The 22,249-nt window shown below is 45.7% G+C and overlaps 1 protein-coding gene across 2 annotated transcripts in view; it reads right to left on the reverse strand.

Moving 5' to 3' along the window:
* TC2N (tandem C2 domains, nuclear) overlaps nucleotides 1–22,249 on the reverse strand; it is a 136,457-nt gene that overhangs the window by 88,875 nt on the left and 25,333 nt on the right. The gene's annotated exons all lie outside the window — the stretch shown is intronic.

The raw sequence follows: 22,249 nt of genomic DNA on the forward strand, positions 1-22,249 counted from the left end.
GATGGCAGCTTCAAAGAAAAAAAAGGGAGAGTTTGGAGATGTGGAGCAGGCTGAGAGCAATAGGGGGGACATTTTCTGAGTTGTAGTGAGGCTGCATTAATCTGTGTGAATGAGCCCTAACTCATATTAAAACCACTTGCCAACCCCATAACCTAGTTATTTGGCAGCAGAGTGGTTCTCCTGCGTCGGATCACGTAACTAGTACGTGGTCCGGAACTTCCGGGTAGGGGCGCCCACCTGCTGATTGGCGAGGAGGAAGATGGGACAGAACTCTGCCTATGTAAAAAAAAAAGGCAGAGCTCTGTCCTGTCAGTGGGGATGTGCTGAATTTTGTTTCCCTGCAAAGCACATCCCTTAGTAAAATCACCACATAGTACACAAAAAAACAATGGTTAGGCACATATTTAACCCTTTGACTGCCTGAGATGTTTAACCCTTTCCATAGTTAGTCAGGTTTAAAAAAGACACAAGTTCATCTAGCTCAACCAATAAAAAATGAAACACAATCATACAATCCCATATACACAATCCTATACCCGCAGTTGATCCAGAGGAACTGGAAAAACCGCAGTAAAGCATGATCCAATTTGCACCAATGGGGGAAAAGATTCCTTCCTGATCCCCCAAGAGGCAATCTTAAATCTGCATATTTTTAGCACTGATCACTGTATTAGTGTCACTGGTTTCACAAAGTGTCAAAAGTGTCAGATTATCCGCCGCAATATCACAGTCTCGCTATAAGTCACTGATTGCCACTATTACCATTATAAAAATTAAATAAGTATTCCAGTATATATACCATAGTTTGTAAACGCTATGACATTTGTGTAAACCAATTAGTATACCCTTATTGGGATTTTACTTTACCAAAACCACGTAGCAGAACACTTAATGGCCTGAATTGATAAATAAATTTGTTTTAATTTTTTTATTGGATATGTTTTATAGCAGAAAGTATTAAATATTATTTGTTTTTCAAATTTTCGGTCTTTTTTAATTTATAAACCCAAAAAAAAAAAAAAAAAACACTAAAAGAAAGCGCTATTTGTGGGAAAAAAAATATTATAAATCTTATTTGGGTACAGAGTTGCATGTTCATGCAATTGTCAGTTAAAGCGTAACTCCACTTTTGTTGAGAAAAAAACACTCCCCTCTGGGTGATCTCTGTACATTGCAGGGATTATACCAAACATTGTTGCAGATTCCTAACTTTTGTTATTCTGAAGATATCATTGTTTGTTCCTCTGTGCTGAGTGGGTCTAATGGGAGTGGTTTCATAATTATCTATCAGCTGTGACAGCTGCAGGGCTCTAATGAGGAAATCTGCTGGGCCTGCATCCCTTTAGACGTGTTCCTATTGGGAGGATCTCACCAAAAATGACATTTTTGTTGCAGGGGATGCCAGAAATCTGACTTTTATCTTTCTGCAGACTTCTGGGAAAATTGGTGAGCCAATCACACAAGCAGGAAATGATGTTTCTGGGGGTGTGGTCAGTATACATTCGGTGTACAGAACACCTCCAGGAGGCCATCTTGCATTGCATTTTCAGAAAATTGCAACGGCTGAAGATGGAAAAGGAAAGGTCATTTTTATAACATTCAATTACAATATGATTTGTATCGCAATTGTATACGCTATATTATTTTTTCTTTATTTGCTATTTTTTTTCCCCCCAAGTGGAGTTACCCTTTAAAGTAGCACAGTGCCTTATAGCAAAAAACAGCCTGATCATGAAGGGGGTAAATCTTCCGGAGGTGAAGGGGTTAATACACGTGTTAATGCAAGGCATCGGGACGCCAAGGTCTGAATGAGCCCTCAGGATGCACAACTGACAAGCTTACTGTTCATCGAATGCATACAAGAAAGGAACAGTGTAATCTCTGCCTGCGCAATGACTGAGGATGACACAGTTAAGTAAACTTTCTAACCACTGGCTTACATGGCAAACCACCAAACCTCAGAGAGGAAGTACTTCTCCAGATTCCTGTCCATCACTGATGGGAGGGTTAATGGAGCCACAAAAGTGTCAACACACACAAATCTGGTCTTTAATAACAAATACGGCCAATTCTGATGTCGGAAACCAGGACAAGAAATCTCTGATCCTGTTTACTGCACTATTGTTACAATGTTGTACCGTTATGCGCAGGTTTTTTTCTCAGAATAGGTGCAGGTGTTCTATCAGAATTGCGCTACCTATCAGATTATGCAACCGGAAGTGACATACGGACTAGAACAACTTACTGCGCATGCGCCATGCATTCCAACACGGCCGCTATGCGTTCCAACAGGTTTCCTAATTTGACAGAACACGAAGCAGAGGCGGACATCTTCTTACACCCACGCAAGTCTTTAATTTTCTTCATTTATTTTAGCAGGAAACTCACCTTATATAGTGAATCACAGTATCACATTTTTATTATTATTATTGTATTCTAGTAAGTATAGCGAGAAACCTGCAGACAGAAGGTGGCAACGGCCATCTTGGGTACACCCCGCACTGCTCAGCGACAAATTGATTACATAGTGAAATAGACTATTTCACTCGATTGAGGTGAAATAGTCTATTTCAATATATAAGGTGATTTTACTGCTAAAATAAATGTAAAATTCAAGACGTGGGTGTAAGAAGATGTCTGCCTCTGCTTCGTGTTTTTTCACATTAGGAGACCTTTTGGAACGCTTAGCAGCCATGTTGGAACGCATAGTGCATGACCAGTAAGTTGCTTTCGTCCGAACGTTACTTCCGGTTGCAGAATCTGATAGGTAGCGGTATTCTGATAGAACACAGGAACTCCCCACCTTTTGAGTCACCCCTTGTCTATGCCCCCTACCCACCTCCATGCACTGTCCCTTGGTTCCACCCCTTACCCACTTCCCAGTACCAACTCTTTAAGAGAATGCAGAACAAAGTATACTTTTGCTAAGTACTTTTGCTAAATCCATCCGATAATCTGGACGTGTTGCTAAGTAATTTGTATGGAATGTGTTAATGATAACAAGAAAAGACGTAAAATAGATCCTCAGCAGCCAGCAACAGTAGATCCCCCACACAACAATAGACCCCCCCTTCCCAGCATCAATGGATGCATCCCAGCAACCATAGATCCTCAGCAGCAGCAACAGATCTTCCAGCAACCAGCATCAATTGATCCTCCAGCAGCCAGCAACAATAGACCCCCCTCACTTAACAGTAGATCCCTCACAGCAACAACTGGGCCCCCAGCAACAATAGACCCTCATGCAAAACAAGATTCCCACCAGTCACACTAGATCCCCCAGCAGCCATCATCAATAGACCCTCCAGCACACCCCAGCACCCCTACCGTTACATACAGTCAGTGCTGAAGGTGCCGGAACTGCGTTCCCGCTGGAAAAAAGCCCTGGTTATGTGTATGCAGACTCTTGGTTCTGTTTCAAATGCTGCTTTATGCATTGACATACCACCAAAAACTTAAGGCCTGTTCACACAATAAGAAAATCGGAAAGTAAAATTTTGTCCGACGAACGGATCGTTAGTATAGTGCTTTCAACAGCCGATTCCGAATTTTCGTACGACAAAACTGGATGTGCAGGCTATAAAACGTTTACCGTACGTGAAAACGTCTCATTTTGGTTTATTAATTTACAGTTTTCGTCCAAAAAAAAATCATAAGAGCAAGACTAGACATGCTCGGAAATGAAAGAACACATACAAAACAATTCAACACATGACATCACTTCTGAAGTTGAATTCTGTCGGACGAGAATGAAATGAAATGAAAGTCACCTCTTCACTTTCCAAATAAGACCAGCATGCAACAAAAAATGGACGAAAATCCATCCGATAATCTGGACGTGTGTACGAGGCTTTAGTGGGGGAGATTTACTCAAACTGGAGAGTGCAAAATCTGGTGCAGCTCTGCATGGTAACTCGGGGCTTAAAAAATTTGCTTTGCTAGGAGCCCGTTTTTTTTTTTTAACTAACAAATCTTATGGGTGGAACATGTAACATGTTCCCCAAGGTGAACTTCTCCTCTAACCCTTTCACAGCCAGTCGCTTTTGCGTTTTTTTTGCACAGGTTAAAAATTTTAGGTCTGAAGATTACATAAAACCCCCAAACATTATATATTTTCTGAAAGCAGACTTCCTAGAGAATAAAATAGTGGAAGTACCAATTTTTTATGTCACACGATATTACTGCATAGGTCTAGAAAACACAAAATTTCAGTACAAAACACATTAAAAGGTAATTTTTGGGGGCACAAAAACGCAATAAATTACCAAAATTTTAAAGCCAGGGTTGCATTGAGTAAATAGATACCCAAAATGTCAAGCCTTAAACATGTCAGTACATGGCAAAAAGTCCCCTATGTGATGATTTTTTTTTTGGTGACAGGTTCTCTTTAACCACTTTAATACAGGGCACTTCCCTCCCTTCCTGCCCAGGCCAATTTTCCCCTTTTAGCGCTGTTGCATTTTGAATCACAATTGCGCGGTCGTGCAACACTGTACCTACACCAAATTTATATCATTTTCCCCCCCACAAATAGAGCTTTCTTTTGGTGGTATTTGATCACCTGTGGGTTTTTTCCTTTTTGCTAAACAAATAAAAAAAGACCAAAAAGTTTGAAAAAAAAAAAAAGTTTTTTTGTTTGTTATACAATTTTGTAAATAAATAGGTTTTTCCTGCACTGATGAGCACTGATGAGACTGCACTGACAGGCACTGATGAGGTGGCACTGATGGGGTGGCACTGATGGGGTGGCACTGATAGGCGGCACTGATAGGCACTGATATGTGGCACTGATAGGTAGCACAGATATGCAGCATTGGTGGGCACTGATAGGCGGCACTGCTGGGCACTGATAGGCGGCATTGATGGACACTGATAGGTGGCACTGACGGGCACTGATAGGTGGCACTGACGGGCACTAATGGGCACTGATAGGCGGCACTGGTGGGCACTGATGGGCACAGATGGGCGGCACTGATCGGCACTGACGGGCGGCACTGATGGGCACTAATGGGCACTGATAGGCGGCACTGGTGGGCAATAATGGGCACTGGTGGGCGACACTAAAGGATGGCAATGATGGGCACTTGTGGGCAGCACTGATAGGGAGGATACTGGTGGGCAGCACTGATGGGGAGGGCAATGGGGGGCTCCCTGAGCCCTGATTGCCATCCCTGGTGGCCATAGTGGGCATCCCTGGGGTCATAGTGGGCATCCCTGGGGTCATAGTGGGCATCCCTGGTGGATCTAGTGGCATCCCCCCCGAGGGTCTGCACTGGTAATCAATGATTTGATTACCAGTGCTGACCCCCCCCCCTGTCAGGGGAGCCGCCGATCGGCGCTCCTTTACTCGTGCCTGTCAGGCACGAACTAAGGAAAGCCGATCAACGGCTGTTCCTGTTTACGATGTGACCAGCCGTGATTGGACACGGCTGATCACATGGTAAAGAGCTATGTCAGTAGTCTCTTTACCGAGATCGGAGATGCAGGGTGTCAGACTGACACCTCGCATCACCGATCGTCGCTCTGCGCGCCCCCGGGGAGTGCCCAGAGCTGTGTTATCCTGCCGCCGTCATATGACGTCCGGTCAGGATAACACAACCACATTCCCACCGTCATTTGCCTATAGGGCGGGCGGGAAGTGGTTAATGAGACATGCAGGGTCTAAAAGACCCTGCATGTCTTCCCTGAGCTCCACTGAATGTAATGCACATCGCACTGCATTACATTCTTTCCCGGCCTCTGATGGCGGCGAAACTGTCAACGGAGACCCGGAAGTGACGTCCCATCACTTCCGGGTCAACAATTAGAAGGGGACCCTGCTGACAATGTCCCATAGGACGTAACACGTACGGGAGGAAGAGCCACGACTTGTGACGTCACGCGCTGCTTTTCGAATGAGCCGATCCGGGGTTCAGCTCTGTGTACTATTATGCTAGAAACAAGAAGAATTTCTTGTAAGTGTTTTACTTTATGAATGATCTTTTATAATAAACTAAGAGCATTTAGATTTTTTTTTTTTTGTTTCAGTGTGTTTATTAGAAAAATTTTCATTAGGTTACAACAATGCCAACTTATAAGCAACAGAAATACAAACAAGAAATGTAACTGAGGCGAATAATGGCCAAAATCAATCTCCTTCAAGAAAGAAAAAGTACAATGAAGGGTTATTGACCATTAAAGTAGAATATACATTTAGATTTTTTTTATCTTTCATTTTGATTGGGCTGGATGTGAGCACCGGGACCATTGGGATCATTTGCACCCTTCAGTACTCCTCCCCTGATGGTTGGAACAAGTGATTATTGACTTTCCTGTTGGTTCAGGGGGTCAATTTGTTTGAGGTGAGCCAGCAATCTGTGTGCTGGTGGTGGGCTCATTTGCCTAGGGTGCTGATTGTGTTGATAATTTCTCATGTGGAATCTACTGCAATCTATGGACATATTTTAGTCATTTTTCAATGGGCTTTGGACTGCTTGGAAAGAAATATGCTAATGCCCAGGGGAGGACTGGGCCAGGGAGCAGGGAGGCAATTGCCCCCTGGGCCACTCTGATGCCCCGTAAAAAGGCTACACTGCTTCTGCCACAGACATGTCTAAAGGATTCCTGGTGAAGAGAAGTAAAAAGTCACTGCCACTGACCTACTGAGTGCGGGATAAAGACCAGGACCGAGAGCAGGCCTCCCCCCCCCCAGCATGCATGGTGTAAACTGTGTCTGAGTAGAGGCAAGTTTCATGCCCCACTGGAGATTCTGCTCCCCCGGTCAGCCCCAACCAAGCTGTCCCAGTTCCCCCCAACCGCCCCCTGCTGGCCAGGCTGGGAACCTGGGTTCAGCCAGTAAGTATAGAGTATCAGGAGCAGGGCTTCAGCTTGGAATGGGGATCAGGAGGAGGACGGGAACAGGGAGAGTGGGAGGGGGCCGGGTCGCTGCATCATGGGCCTCTAGTTTGTACTTGCCCCCTGGGCGACAATTTTGAAAAAAAAACAATATTTTTCACATTCTGATGTATAACATTCCCCAAAAAATTTTTATAAATCAAAATTTTTTAACATTTTGGGCCAATTTCTTTTCTGCTACATAATTTTGGTAGAAAAAAATCACAATAAGCGTATTTTGATTGGTTTGCGCAAAAGTTATTGCGTTTACTAACTAAGAGAAAGATTTGTCGTTTTTATTGTTTATTTTTTTTTTACTAGTAATGTCGGCGATCTGCGATTTTTTTTTTTAGCGGGACTGCGACATTGCGGCGGACAGATCAGACCCCTAACTGACATTTTTGTCACTTTTGGGGGGACCATTGACATTACTACAGTAATCAGTGCTATAAATATGCACTGTTACTGTAATAATGACACTGGCAGGGAAGGGGTTAACACTGTTGGTGATCAAGGGGTTAAATGTGTGCCTCATGCTTACTGACGTGTTTGGGGGGAGGGGATTGTGTGACACAGACACAGATCGCAGGTTCAGCTATGCTGAATCTTGTGATCTGTCCCTGCCTGTCACAGAGGAAATCCGTCCGCTTTGTTTACACAAGCGGGCGGATTTCCTCACTCTGTCCCACACGATCGGGGAAGAGCGGCGGTGATCACCGCCTCTCCTCCCCTGGCCCAACTCCTGCTGTGTCTGCCGCCGCCGAGAGAGGGAGGAGTCCAGCGACGTAGGTCTACGTTGCTGGAACCAGCCGAGCCGATTTGCTGCAGTAGCAGCAACGTGAGCGGTCGGCAAGTGGTTAATTCAAGGAATTTATTTAACCACTTGCCGTCTTTTTGATAAAAAATAAACATAGAATCCCCAAACATTATATATTTTCTAAAAATAGAGGCCCTGGAGAATAAAATGCCGTTGGTGCAATTGTGTATTTGTGCATTAATTTATCAAGCTCAAAGTTTTAGGGAAAAATACACTTAAATGAATTTTAGTGCACACAAACACAATATAATAACAGTTGTTTGGTAAAATAAAAATAGGATGATGTTGCACTAAATAAATAATTATCAAACCTGTCAAAATTTAAAATTTTGCATGCTGGTGACAAACTTGCGGTATCTAAAAATAACATTAGGCAACGCTTTAAAAGCCTTTACATATTACCAGTTTAGAGTTAAACGTGAGCTCCGGCACTAAAAGTATTGCTTTCACTCTGACATTCGTGGCAATACTCTCATGTATGATGCAATCGCTGTTTACTTATGTGTGTAACACCTACATGTGCGTTTGCATGTGTGTGTAAGCACAAAGGTATGGGGGTGCTTTCATTTTTCTTTTAAATGTTATTATTTATTTTACTTTACACTTATTATGTTTTACCATTTTTTTTTAAACTTTATTGCTATCACAAGGGATGAACAATATCTCTTGTTATAGCTTGGGCAGTGACAGATGCTCTTTACATAGTTACATAGTAGTTGAGGTTGAATAAAGACATCATTCCATCCAGATCAACCTGTATAGGTGTGGGTGTGTGTGTCAGTGGCCTGCTCATTTACCATAACCCTGAATGTTGTTGATCTGTGAGATGTACGTCCAAGAGTCTTTTAAAAGTAGCCATACTCCCCGCAGCTACCACCATTTGTGGAAGAAAGTTCCACATTCTCACCGCCCTTATTGAGGGATTAGGGGTCTATTAGACCCCTGATCCCTCCTTAGCCCTCCAAGGCAGCCGATCAAGCACAGATTGGTTGGATTTGCTGCCTCCCTGGCCAGTACCGGCCACATAAACAAAGAACCAAAACTGGAACTAATGAAATCCTTGTTACCTCTGGCTTTATATGTCACAGAGGAGGGGAAGGAATAGATGTTCCTCCTCCTTTCTGCTCAGCCAACCCGACCTCTTTCAGTGGTCCAGGGTACCCCGATGAGATGGGGGTAGAACCCTGTAAAAGTGATTAGGTGGTGCTAGGTGTAGGCCATTTACGTACCCCATGAAGCCTGAATGAAAAACTCCCAGTAATGGCAGCAACCTGTCCTGCCTTGTTGCTAGGATGTTGCTAAGACACCCCAGCTGTTCTCACCCCCCCCCCCCCACCATCACAAGAGCAAGCTCTGTCTCTGATTCAAACCCCCTCACAAGCTGTTTCCCTGACACATTACCTCTGAGCTCAGCATTTTAAAGCTCTCTCCTGTGATGGTGAACAGTAACAGCTACAAGACAGGATGGAACAGGGCCGGGACAAGGGGTGGGCAGGAGGGGGAGTTGCCCTGGGCACAATGGTTTATTGCAGGAATGCGCCTTGACCCTAAGGGAAGGGGGGGGTGGTTTGGCATCCTTGCCCTTGGCGCTGGATGACCTTGACCCGGCACAGGGATGGAAGGATGCCATCTCTGGGAGTTTTCAGGCCAGGTTTTGGGAAGTATGTAAATGGCCTACACCTATATGTAGACCATTTACATACCTTTCAAAGCCTGGCGCACGTGAGGGGGTTTGAATCAAAGAAAGAGCTCGCTCCTGTGATTTTGGGGGTGAGCAGTAACAGATGGGAGTGTCTTAGCAATGTCCTAGCAACAAGGCAGAATGGGATGATGCCATCTCTGGGAGTTTTCCAACCAGGTTTTGGGAGGTATGTAAATGACCTACACCTACATGTAGGCTATTTACATACCTCCCAAAGCCTGGCATGTGTAAGGGGGTTTGATTTAAAGAAAGAGCACGCTCCTGTGATGGTGGGGTGAGCAGTAACAGATGGGACTGTCTTTGCAACAAGGTAGGATGGGATGTTGCCACCTCTGGGAATTATTCAGTCAGGCTTCAGGAGTTACATAAATGGCTTACGCCTATAGCAAAGTCATTATTCAGCCTTGGTCAAATCTGAACAGGTTGTTTTTATCTACAGACACCCCTTACCTGCATGTACAGCTTTTTTGGTAAACTATGCCTTTAATCCATAAACCTTAACCCGACCTGTATCTGTCACCTCACCTGACCATATTCTTAATCCTTTCCCTTGCCAAAAAAAGAAAAAAAACAACGTCATCGTATATCTGTGACAGACAATGCTGAAACACCTCTGCCAAAATATCTGCACAGAACACGGCTAAGTCATCAATCATGGCAACTGTGAACATCACAGATGTAACAATGTTGCTGATTTCACATATTTGTTTTCTTTGTTTCTTTTCATGTTTCCTTTTTGTCTCATCTTTTCCTGTTTTGTCTCTTGTGTGCAAATTAACGGGAAAACCTGGAATTTTCCAATGCGCTATAGGAAAAGATGTAGCTAACGATCACAGCTGCTATGGAGGATAACAGGATGCTCAGCATGCAAGAAAGAGGACCTGTCCTCAAAGTGTCATCCAACTGGCCAAATAATTGTTTATCCTGACATCAGTGGTGAGGGAATAAAGACAAAGTGGACGAGGTTAAGCTCCCCCCCTCCCAGCTGTGTAATCATTCACTGAGCCTGTAATAACATGTGGAACATACAAGGAATTAAACCTGGGTGCATGTTGTTGAGGCCGAACTTTCGTTGAATAAAGTTGCCAAAATAAAATGTAAATGTATCAAAACCCAAAATAACAAAATATTTAAAGCTGGGCTACTCTCCTGGACTGAAATTGCTTAGTCTGATTTCACTGCACACTGTGAGTTTCTTACAATGTGCAGTCAAATCAGACTAAGCAATTTCAGTGGCTGGAGGATGTCCAGCATCATCTGACAGTCCTTAATCCGTCCCTTTAATTAATTGGCTATCATAGTTACATAGTTTGTGAGGTTGAAAAAATACATCAGTCCACCCAGTTCAACCTATGATGTGTGTGTGTTTGCTGTTAACCGTACATTGTATACCCCTGTATGTTGTGGTCTTTAAGGTGTCTAATAGTTTTTTGAAACTATCGATGCTCCCTGCTGATACGACTGCTTGTGGAAGAGAAAGTGCATTACTTTACATTTTTCAACATTAAACCTCATCTGCCATGTAGTTGCCCACCCCATTATTTTGTTCAGGTCTGCTTGTAAGGTTTCCACATCCTGCATAGAAGATATTGGCATGCTTAGTTTAGTATCATCCGCAAATACTGAGATTGTACTAGATATCCCCTCCTCTAGATAATTTATGAATAAATTAAACAGGATTGGTCCCAGGACAGAACCTTGGGGGACCCCACTTTCCACACCCACCCAATCTGAGTACTCCCCATTAATCATCACCCTCTGGACTCTCCCCTGGAGCCAGTTCTCTATCCAGGTACTCACCCTATGGTCCATACCTACGCACCTCAGTTTGTACAGTAAGCGTTTGTGGGGAACGGTGTCAAAGGCCTTTGCAAAGTCCAGATACACCACATCCACCGGCTTACCTTTATCTAGGTGGCAGCTCACTTCATCGTAGAAGGTTAATAGATTGGTTGGCGGCAAGAATGATTTTTCATGAATCCATGCTGATTACTACTAATACAGTTTTCATTACTAAAGTCTTGTATGTGGTCCCTTAACATCCCCCTCCAAAATCTTGCAGACTACAGATGTTAGGCTGATGTTAGGATATATCTCGGCCCTTTTTTAAATATTGGTACCATGTTGGCTTTTTTCCAATCAGCTGGCACCATACCCGTCTGTAGACCATTGTTAAAGATCAAGAATAATGGTATCAGTATCAGTTCTTTCAATCACATGTGGGTGTTACCTAAGTGGCCTGCAAGCAAATGTAGTCTGCCTACAGCTTACCCCTCCAGACTGACATCCACCATGCAAGGCATTTTGTTGTTTGCATTACTCCTACCAAGGGCCAGTCCACTGCTTGTATCTGGGACTGAGGTGTCTTGAAAGGAATACTGATGTAATGTTTTCAGAAAGCTATGCACACCACCATGCTGGCCCCTCCCACCAGCCATGATATGCCTCCATTGCATAGAGAAGCAAAGGGATGCAGTGATGAGATCACTGCGTCTAAAATAAGGTGTGTAATGAAAATAGGTTTAATATAAAAATGTAATTTGCCACCAAAACTTTCTGCACTGCACCTTTTAGGGCTGGGCCTTTTGCCTAAAGTCCGGGGCAATTTTTGTTACCGGGCTCACGGCCTAGCCAGTACACTATTGCATGGCCACCTATTTATTTTTTTTCTAAACTGTTTCTCATTCTTTCACTTTTGTGTGTGTGTTTCTTTTTTTCATCACTAGGATGAAGGGTGTGAGTCCTCGGGCTTGCCCTGACATCTAGGGGGAGGATGTGTGGCTCTCAGGCTCATTTCTCCTCTGATCCTGGGGGGTGGTCTCTCTTTGGGAGAGCCCCTGGACTTAGTACTCGGGGGTTGGCTTTGGCTGACCACAAGGAAAAAGGTTCACCAGGCCTTCTGGTTAGGGGGACCATGTCGTACCCTTTGTCCCTGTCAGGAGCCAAGCGCCCCGGGGATCAGGGAGAGGTCCTACACCTTCGAGGGGTGGACAAAGCACACCCTTAAGTGCACTTTTTAGTGTGTGGTCACAAGCATGTTTTGTATTCACTTACCGATTTTTCTGTTTTAGTTTTTCTGCACCACCACGGATTTAAAAAAAAAAATGAAAAATGTATTTGAATATTGATGAAGATGGGAAAGAGGGAACTGGAGTGAGATTTGGTTATTTCACTACTGTGCTGCACACTGTTCTCCTTGCTGGAGGCTTTGGTATGAGGAAGCAAAGCCCTGCCTCTACCAAGATGGAAGCCTCTACACGGGGCTCCTATTACGCAGGTTCAGTTCCAGCTGCTATAGGGCCAGTGCTACCACTATCACTAGGCATACTTGGCACAACTATGGGCAGTTGTTGCTGGATCCAAAAATCCCCCCCACCCCCAGAGAGTCCTGACCAAGTACTCAGTCAGCGTCAGCAACAGTGCAGATTGTGCGGCAATCAGAGATGTCTCTGAATGTACATTGACTCACAGCATCTACCGCCACCTGCTGTTCTCTGAGCTAGGGTTTGCTTGCTAGGACCCCCCATGTCCTAGCAACCAATCGCTTGCTTACCTCTTCCCCAGGTTCCAACATTCAGAGAAAGAGGAAGTTCCTCCTCCAAACCTATCTGGTCGCAGTGCCCAGCCTTCCAGCTTCCACCTGTCCTGTAGCCATTAGTTAACTGCTGCTGTGAGAAGGAACGGATCCTGATGTAGGCTGGGGTCTTCACAATACTCCCACTACCCCAACTCTTCTCTTACACCTCTCCACTCTCATTACCCCACTCTGCTCTTCCCTTCTAACTTTGGGGACCCTATTGAAAGGAAATGGGCTCTAGGAACCCCGATGCAAGGTTGATTTAGGGACCCTGATGTAAGGGGGTTTTAGGGGCCCTGATGTCGGGGGGGGGGGGGTCTGTAGGCCCTGATGTAAGAGGGGGCTACTTTGAGGATTCCTATGTAAGGGGGAACTCTGGGGTCCATGAGTTAAGGGGGGACTCTAGGGAACCTGATGTAAGAGGGAACTTTGGGGATCCTAATGAATGTGGTGGTCTCTGATGTAAGGGCAAACTCTGGAGACCCTGATGTAAGTTGGGGAGGACTTTGAGGACCCAAATATAAGGGGGGGGTGACTTTGGGGACACTAATGTAAGGGGTAAACTCTGATGTAAGGGGTTCAGGCCCAGGCCTAAAGCTGTGTAAGGGGGCCCCAAAATTTCTCATGGCTGCCCTGTTTCCCACACTCTGCGCCAGCGTTCCACATACCGCTGCAGGATTTGATGTTAGCTGGAGACTAAGCCATCTCCTGCAGCCTGCAGCCAATCTGTGAAGAAGAGGTATTGAGACAGGTGCCGCACAAGCCGTGCTCCACGCAACATCACTTCCTCTCAGCTCCCTAGTCAGTCTCCACACAGAGCTAATGTTCGCATGGTGGTGAGAAAGCATCCCTGCACAGGCTGCAACCTTTTTTTTTTTTTTTTTTTTTTTTTTTAGGTGGGTGGTTATGCAGGTAGCTGGTCTTGCCCAGGGCACAAAATAGTCCAACACCGGCCCTGGGTTGCTACTGGAAACTAACCACTGGGGAGGGAGCCAGAGCATCGACTTCTTAGCCACCGGAAGACCTGTTGCCTTTACCAGTTGCCACTGCCTGACAACTGGTTGTGTTGTGTCTTGAATTAGTGCTTGGTTACCTATAGCGACTACACTGTGCCTCTTTCTTGACTTGCCAAGTAAACCTTTCATAGCAGAAGAGCTTCATACCCCACATGTGCCTCACTGACCCAAGTTTTTTTAATTCGCCTGAAGCAACATGCACCTCTTGAATAACTTCAGACTAGACTCAGAACAGTTTACTGTAGAGATTCATAGTACTGTACAGTCAAACCTGAACAGTAATATCATAATGTCCCTAACTATCCCTAGGTGGCTGCCCAGGCAAACCTCAAAGGTAGTAGTCCATATTGGCATTCTCAAGGTCTTGGCTGCTCTCGGGAACCCCGGTGTCTTTGAAGGATTGCAAGGCGCAGCAGTCCTTCCCAACGGCAATGTCCTTTCCAATGTGGCCCATCCAAACTGCCAAAAAAGAGCCTCAAACCTTTCCTTACCACATAATTATACCACAGGTGAGTAGGCTGGATCCAAAAAGCCCAGGAACTGTAGCACACATATTAACTCTTTCTCCCCTCAACCTGGGCCAGCCACTAACTAAGGAATGCACTTGTAGGGAACCTACCTACACGGACACTACCTTAAATGTTATCACCACTCAATGCACTGTCCAACTGCAGCAGATTTCACCCTCATAGTTTTACAGGCTGCCGGCAATGCACCTTGTGCCTTCCACCCACACCTAAATACCAGAGTCTTATGCATTGGGGCTAAACGCCCAGTGTGCATGGGGCCTTACCAAGTAATTAAGCAAGGATAAAGATGACAGTGCTGGAGTACGCTTCTTCAAGAAAAAATCAGCTATGGCAGCTCCCATATGTCAATTCTGATTGGTCCCCTTCAAGGGTAAGGAGTATTTCTGATGCAATACGGAACATATCAGTGAGGGAAAATTTCACCGCGCTCACACATGGCTCCTTAATATCAAATATAATCCTTGCCAAGGTATACAGCCTTATCTCCAGCAACGTTAAACCCCTCATGGAAAAACTCTCTGCACTTAAATCAGCAAAAATTCCAAAATAAAACCCTGAGATAAGAGACCGAGATAACCTGTTCTTAGAAAAGGATCTGGTTATATAACGGAGAACCTGCACAACCGCTCAACTAGCCAAATGTCTGGATGGAAACGCAAATTATTCTTCGTTTTTTTTTTTTTTTTTTGGACTTATGCACACAGGCAGTAGAAAATACTGAAATGTACGCAAGATCTTGCACAAAAAACGGTCCAGAGGGCAAACATATGACGATGTCAATATAGCTTTGGGTTGTGATGCATTCTGAATAACTGAAGGCCAAGGTCAATCAATGCCGCTGCTGCTCATTTAGGGCTGGGGAAAGATGTAAACATTCTCATGGAAACTAGGCAGCGGCAGCACATATGGTCACAGTGGTGGGCTACCAACAGCCTCCTAATATGCCCTTAATATCTATTTACATGTTACCAGTGTAAATGTTTGCACAAATGTTTAATACGTTCAACATCAGACCAACTACATACACGATTTTCAATTTTTTTTTTGCAACTCAAAGCTATAAGGGAATACTAACCACCACAGCTGTGTGCATGGGCCCTATAGCTCAGCATTTCTCAACTGTTTTTAGTTGCAGGACCCTTTAAAAATTTCGAGGCACCCCAGTCCAAAATGTATAAAATGTAAATTTTACTACTTAAGGGGAAACCTGAGTCTGGGATGACACATGCACGACCTTGATGAAATGAACTTCACATTTGGAGGTTCTGCCATCACATTAGAGGTTTTGCCATCACATCAGAGGTTCTACCATGTGATGGGAGGACCTCTGATGTGATAGGGGGACCTCTGATGTTTTGGGGGAAACTCTGATGTGATGGCAGGACCTCTGATCAGAAGTCCTCCTTTACATCAGACAACTTTCCATCACATGAGAGGGCCCCCTCCACATTAGAGGTTTTCCCATCACAGAGGTCCTCCAAATATATCCGAGGTTCCCCTCATCACATCAGAGGTTCCCCCATCACATCACAGGTTCTCCCCACACATCAGAGGTTTTACCATCACATCAGAGGTTCCACTATCACATCAGAGGTTCCCCAATCACACCAGAGGTTCCACCATCACATCAGATGACCCTCTCACATTAGAGGTTCCCCCATCACATCAGAGGTCCTCCCTATACACAAGTCCTCCCATCGCAGACCCCAAAATCACACAAACCACTTTTTAAATCAGAGCCCTACCTTTTGGCTCCAGCAGGGCGGGAGATGAGGAGGGTTTGGAGGAAGCGGACATCCATGTTCTTTTGACTGCTGGGGGACAGCTCTGCGTGCCGCCTGCCCTGAAACAGAGTCATGGATTGCCATGTGTGGGTGAACTAGACGCCATCACCATAGCAACGGTTAATGTGTGTCGTGGCTCTGTATTGACACTGGTTGTTATGGTGCTGGCAGTCGGTCTGTCCAGACCAGCTCCTCGGGTCTTCACAAAAGTGTTAGCCCCGGTGCTAGCTTTGCTATGCCAACAAGGGATCGCGGTACTGGGCTACTTGGGCAATCTCCTTCTGAGAGCGGAGTCTCCTTCTGCTCTGGTGGAAAACCTGGAGATCACAGTACGAACTCTGCCGGAGTTTGGTTGGATTCTGGATTTTCAGAAGTCTGCCCTGGTTCCTTCCACAAAGCTGCACTATCTGGGCCTGACTCTGGACTCGGCCTTAGCCAGCGTGCTCCTTCCTCTGGACAAACTCCAGAAATTTCAGGCTGCAAATCGTCTCCTGCTGTCCAACAGATGGTCATCCCTCCGGACTTGGATGCGGGTGCTGGGCCTGATGGTGTCTACCTTCGAGTTTGTTCCGTTTGCACAGTTCCATACGAGGTCCCTGCGAAGGGAGATTCTGACCAAATGGGAAAAGACTCCGCAGTCTCTGGACAATCAGATCCGGCTGATTTGGGGAACGAAGGAGTCCCTGATATGGTGGCTTCGTTCTCCGGCTCTTCAGCTGGGCAAATCCATTCTACCTTTGTATTGGACAGTGGTCACCACGGATGCCAACCTGTCCGGTAGGGAGGTGTCCTCGGCAAGCATTCTGCTCAGGGGATCTGGATGCTGGAAGAGTCCAGTCTACCAGTCTGGACTATTGAACTTATAGTCTTCAGGGTTATCCAGTGGACATTCAATCAGACAGTGCCACGGCCATGGCTTATGTCAATCACCAAAGGGGTACAAGAAGTGTCCAGGTGGCTCTGGAGGTAGCTGACATTCTGAGGTGGGCAGAACAGTTCGTTCCAGCCCTCTCCGCCGTACACATTCCCGGGGTGGAAAACTGGCAGGCGGATTACCTCAGAGTTGGACCAAGGGAAATGGTCCCTTCATCCAGAGGTGTTTCATGAGTTGTGTCTCTGGTGGGGCACCCCCAAGGTGGATCTGTTGGCGACTCGGCTCAAAAGAAAGATGCAGCGGTTTGTGGCTCGGTCAAGGGATCCTCTGGCGGCTGCCACAGATGCGCTGGTGGCCCCGTGGGGTCAGCATCGTCTGATTTACGCCTTCTCTCCTCTCAAACTTCTGCCAATACTTCTACGCAGGATCGAGGCAGAAGGGATTCTGGTCATCTTAGTGGCTCCGAACTTGCCTCGCCGGGCTTGGTACGCTGATCTAGTGCGGCTGGTCGCCGATGTTCCATGGAAGCGACCTCAGGGTCGGCCTCAGTAGTTCCTCTCAGGGAGGACCTACTGTCCCAATTACCAATCTTCCATCCTGCTTTAGTCGCTGGCTTTGACGGCTTGGCTGTTGAACGCCAGGTGCTGTGAGATAGTTTATCTGAGTCAGTTATTCCTACACTGTTAAAAGCTAGGAAATCTACTTCTAGGAGGATCTACCATTGTATCTGGAAGACGTACATGGCATGGTGTGAGTCTCATGGGGTTCATCCTCACTCATTCTCAGTGGCTCAGATCTTGACCTTCCTTCAATGGGGGGTTGAACAGAAATTGTGCTTGAGTACCATCAAGGGCCAGGTGTCAGCTTTGGCGGTCTTCTTCCAATGACCTTTGGCCACACACTCCCTGGTGCGTACCTTTCTTCAGGGTGTCCGACATTTGGTTCCTCCAGTGCAGACTCAGTTACCGCCTTGGGCCCTCAATTTGGTGCTTTCGGTCCTCCAGAAGCCCCCCTTTGAGAACCTTTGGGAAATTCCCTTGCTTAAGCTGTCCCAGAGGTGGCCTTTTTGGTGACTATCACCTCTGTGCGCAGGGTGTCAGAACTGGCGGCGTTATCCTGTCGTTCACCTTACCTGGTGATTCACTCCTCTCTGCCCATCAGCAATTGCTATGTCAGTCCCAGGTCCGTGGATGGGAGTGCAGCGCCTGGGAAACATGGAGGGGATGAATGCAGGAGAAAGGGACCAACTGTTGCCATATAAAAGCTTCCATCTGACGGCTTGTCAGATTTAGACAGATTGACCATCTGCTGTGGCATTGGTCAGTAGCAATGAAAGGGTTAAGCCACCTCCTAATACTTGGGTTTTAGTTATATTACCGTATATACTTGAGCATAAGCTGACTTTTCCAGCATGTTTTTTTTTATGCTGAAAAAGCCCCCCTCGGCTTATACTGGAGTCACGGTCTCACCTACCTTTTAAAAATGGCGCCAACACGTCATCGCGCATGCGCCGTCTGCCCGGGAATAGCCGAATGTGTAAGGGCTTTCCCAAACATTGGCGGCGCATGTGCGGTGACGTGTTGGTGCCAGGCAGCGCTATTTTTAAATGTAAGGCGTCTCACCGCTAGGTGAGACTCCTCCGCAGCCCCTGCATTTCCTCATGCAGTGCTGCGGGTATGGTACAGGACATTCTCCTGTACCATGTCCGCAGCACTGCATCTCCTGTGCCATGCCTGTACCATCACCTGTGCCATGCCTGTACCATGCCTGTACCATCTCCTGTACCATCTCTTGTGCCATGCCTGTACCATCTCCTGTGCCATGCCCGAACCATCACCTGTGCCATGCCCGAACCATCACCTGTGCCATGCCCGAACCATCTCCTGTATCATCTCCTGTACCATGGCCACAGCCCTGCATCTCCTGTACCATGCCCGCAGCCCCTGTTTTGGGTCTCGTGGTGGTCCAGTTGGGTCCAGTAGCTGCTGCATTTCCAACCCTAGGCTTATACTCGAGTCAATACGTTTTCCTATTTTTTTGTGGTAAAATTAGGTGCCTAGGCTTTTATTCGGGTTGGCTTATACTCGAGTATATAGGATATACAGTATATTTAACCTTTCTGATCCACCTATGGCTATTAGGCAAATTTTCTATTGAGTTTATAGCATATTGTAAAGAATGCAGTGAAAGGAACAAGACTCTGAGGTGGGTGGGGGGCGGTTACAGAGCCATTCATTTTGGTCCCAGAACCAAAGTCTATTGGCCACCTAAAGAAAACACTTTCGGACTGACTTGTCCATGGTTACCTGCTGAGGCTAAAGACTATCTTGTGCTATAGGGACACTCCGCATCCACAAACTGAGCTATAGACAGTCAGTCAACTGTCACGTAGATCTAAACCCTAAGGCTTCAGTCACGCCGGCCTCCTGCATTTAGATCATTTAGGAGCAAACCTTCTGGGAAGGATAGACCAATTTAATTGTTCTCAGGTTAAGGCAGCCAGAAAATTTCCCCCTTATTAGGTTAAGTTCTCCTGCATTTAAAGTACTTTCCTTTACACTAATTTTCCACGCATTTTATGTGCATTTGAACGTGTTCAGAGTATCCAATCTGCCCCCCAGACACACAATTCTATTTTCTCTAAACACAGGCAAACTGAATGCCCCCAAATGCAGGTAAATGCCCAATGTGAATGAGGAACTCGTGCAACACACAAAAAAGATGGATTCCATTCGCAGATGCTCAGTGGCACCAATAAATGTTAATGTACTAAATTTTGATGAAAGCAACAAATTAGTGAAAAAAGTGATATTTAGGCCCCTTTCACACTTGTACGACCTGAAAGTCGCACGACTTTGATGGGACTTTGCCACGCAACTTTGCCACGTGATTTTGATGCAACTTCAATCCGACTTGAAGCAATGCCTGTGTAATCTTGAGTTCTATGGACCTCAAGTCGCATCAAAGTTGGAACAAAGTAGTGCAGGGACTACTTTGAAGTCGCTCGGACTTGAAGTCACACAGATATGAATGGTACCCATTGGAAATCATGGGGTACGACTTTTCATGCCACTTTGCAGTAACAAGCTGCAGGACAAGTCCCACAAGTGTGAAAAGGGCCCAAAGGCATCTTTTTTTTTTTTTAAATAATAACAAACATGTTCTACTTCCCTGCTCTGTGTAATTGTTTTGCATAGAGCAGCCCGAATCCTTCTCTTTTTGGGTCCCCCGCTGGCACTCCTGACCCCTCCCTCCTGTTGAGTGCCCCCAGAACAAGCAGCTTGCAATGGGGGCACCCAAGCAGGCGAGCTCCTAAGCTGCTGCTCTGCGGGTCCATTCAGACAGGGAGATGCAGCTCGTCCCTGCCCCCTCTTTCTCCTCATTGGCTGCCTGGCTGTAATTGACAGCACTTGGCTCCCGCTGCTGTCTCAGCCAATGAGGAGGGAGAGTCCCAAAGGTCTGATGCTCTCGTGCACATTGCTGGATCGAGAGGGAGCTCAGGAAAGTATTGGGGGGGGGGGGGACTGCTGTGCACAGCCTGTTTTTTTTTTTACCTAAAAAACTTTCAGGCTGGGTTCACACACATGCAAATTCGATTTGGGTTTTCCCCGCATCCAATTCGCATGACAGGCGAGTGTGACCGGCTCTCAATGAAGCCGGTTCACACAGGTCCGGGGTGGACGCGTTTAAAAAGGGTCTGGTGCGTCTTTTAGGTGTGAATTCAGGCAAAAATTCAGACCTGATTCACACCTGAACCGATGAACAGGGACGCACCGGACCCCAGGCACGAACCCATGGCCGTACATGTGTGAACCCGCTCTCAGCCTTTAGAACCGCTTTAATTTTTATTCATTTGTTTGATTCGGATGACAGAATTACATAGTTTGGCTCTTTTGCTAATGTATGGAGCATCCGAAATAACGTAACAACATTGATTCAGATCCATTTGATTTTATTCTAGTGAGCGCAGCGTGAATATTCAAATAAGATTATTTTTATATTGGGGTTGAACTTGAGAGACCATTCATTTTATGTGTATGCGTCGTGCGAGCCGCCCAACAAACAAAGTCAGTTGGGAATGGATGAATGAATTCAACGTAGCCACTTGCTGACCTCCCGACGCAGATATACGGCGGCAGGCTGGCTCGGCTGCATGCCCCCATTAGCCAGCGGGGAAGCTGATTCACGGGGCCTGGCGGACGTGATTGCCCCTGGGCACCAGCGGTAGCTCCCCGTGGAGAGAGAACGGCAGTCTGCTGTTGTAAATACAGCAGACTGTTCTCTCAAGAATCAGCACAGAGCTCCTGTGTTCCTCCTATTTAGCATCACAGGTCTTTGTGTTGATATTACAAGCCCACCCCCCTCACAGTTAGAAAACACCCCCTAGGCTCACAATTAACTCTTTGATCACCCCTAGGTTAACCCCTCACCTGTCAGTGTCATTATTACAGTAACAGTGCATATTTTTTAGCACTGATCACTATAATAATGTCACTGGTCCCCCCAAAAGTGTAAAAAATGTCAGGGGTCCGATCTGTCTGCTGCAATGTCGCAGGCCCGCTAAAAATCGCAGATCGACCCAATTAGTAGTAAAAAAATATTTAAAAATATTTAAATAAAAATGACATAAATCTTTCGCCTAGTTTGTAGATGCGATAAAATGCAATATCCCTTATTGGGATTTTTTGTTACAAAAAATATGTAGCAGAATAAAAATTGGCCTAAAAGGATGAAACGTTTTGATTTTTAAATTTTCAATTTTTTTTTTTGGGGAATGTTATATAGCAGAATGTGAAAAATATTGTTTTTTTTTCCCCAGAACTGTTGCTTTTTTTTTGTTTATAGCGCAAAAAATAAAAATCGCACAAGTGATCAAATACCACCAAAATAAAGCTCTGTTTGTGAGGAAAAAGGGACATCAATTTTATTTAGGTACAGCTTCCCACGACCGCACAAATGTCCGGTAAAGTAACGCAGTGCAGAATCGCAAAAAATGGCCTGGTCATTAAAGCGGCTGTAAACACCTAAAAAAAAAAAAAAAAAAAACCTGCAAGACAAAGGCATAATGAGCTAGTA

Source organism: Pelophylax lessonae, assembly GCF_965119305.1.
Source record: "Pelophylax lessonae genome assembly, chromosome: 13".
In the NCBI taxonomy this organism is placed as follows: Eukaryota; Metazoa; Chordata; class Amphibia; order Anura; family Ranidae; genus Pelophylax; species Pelophylax lessonae.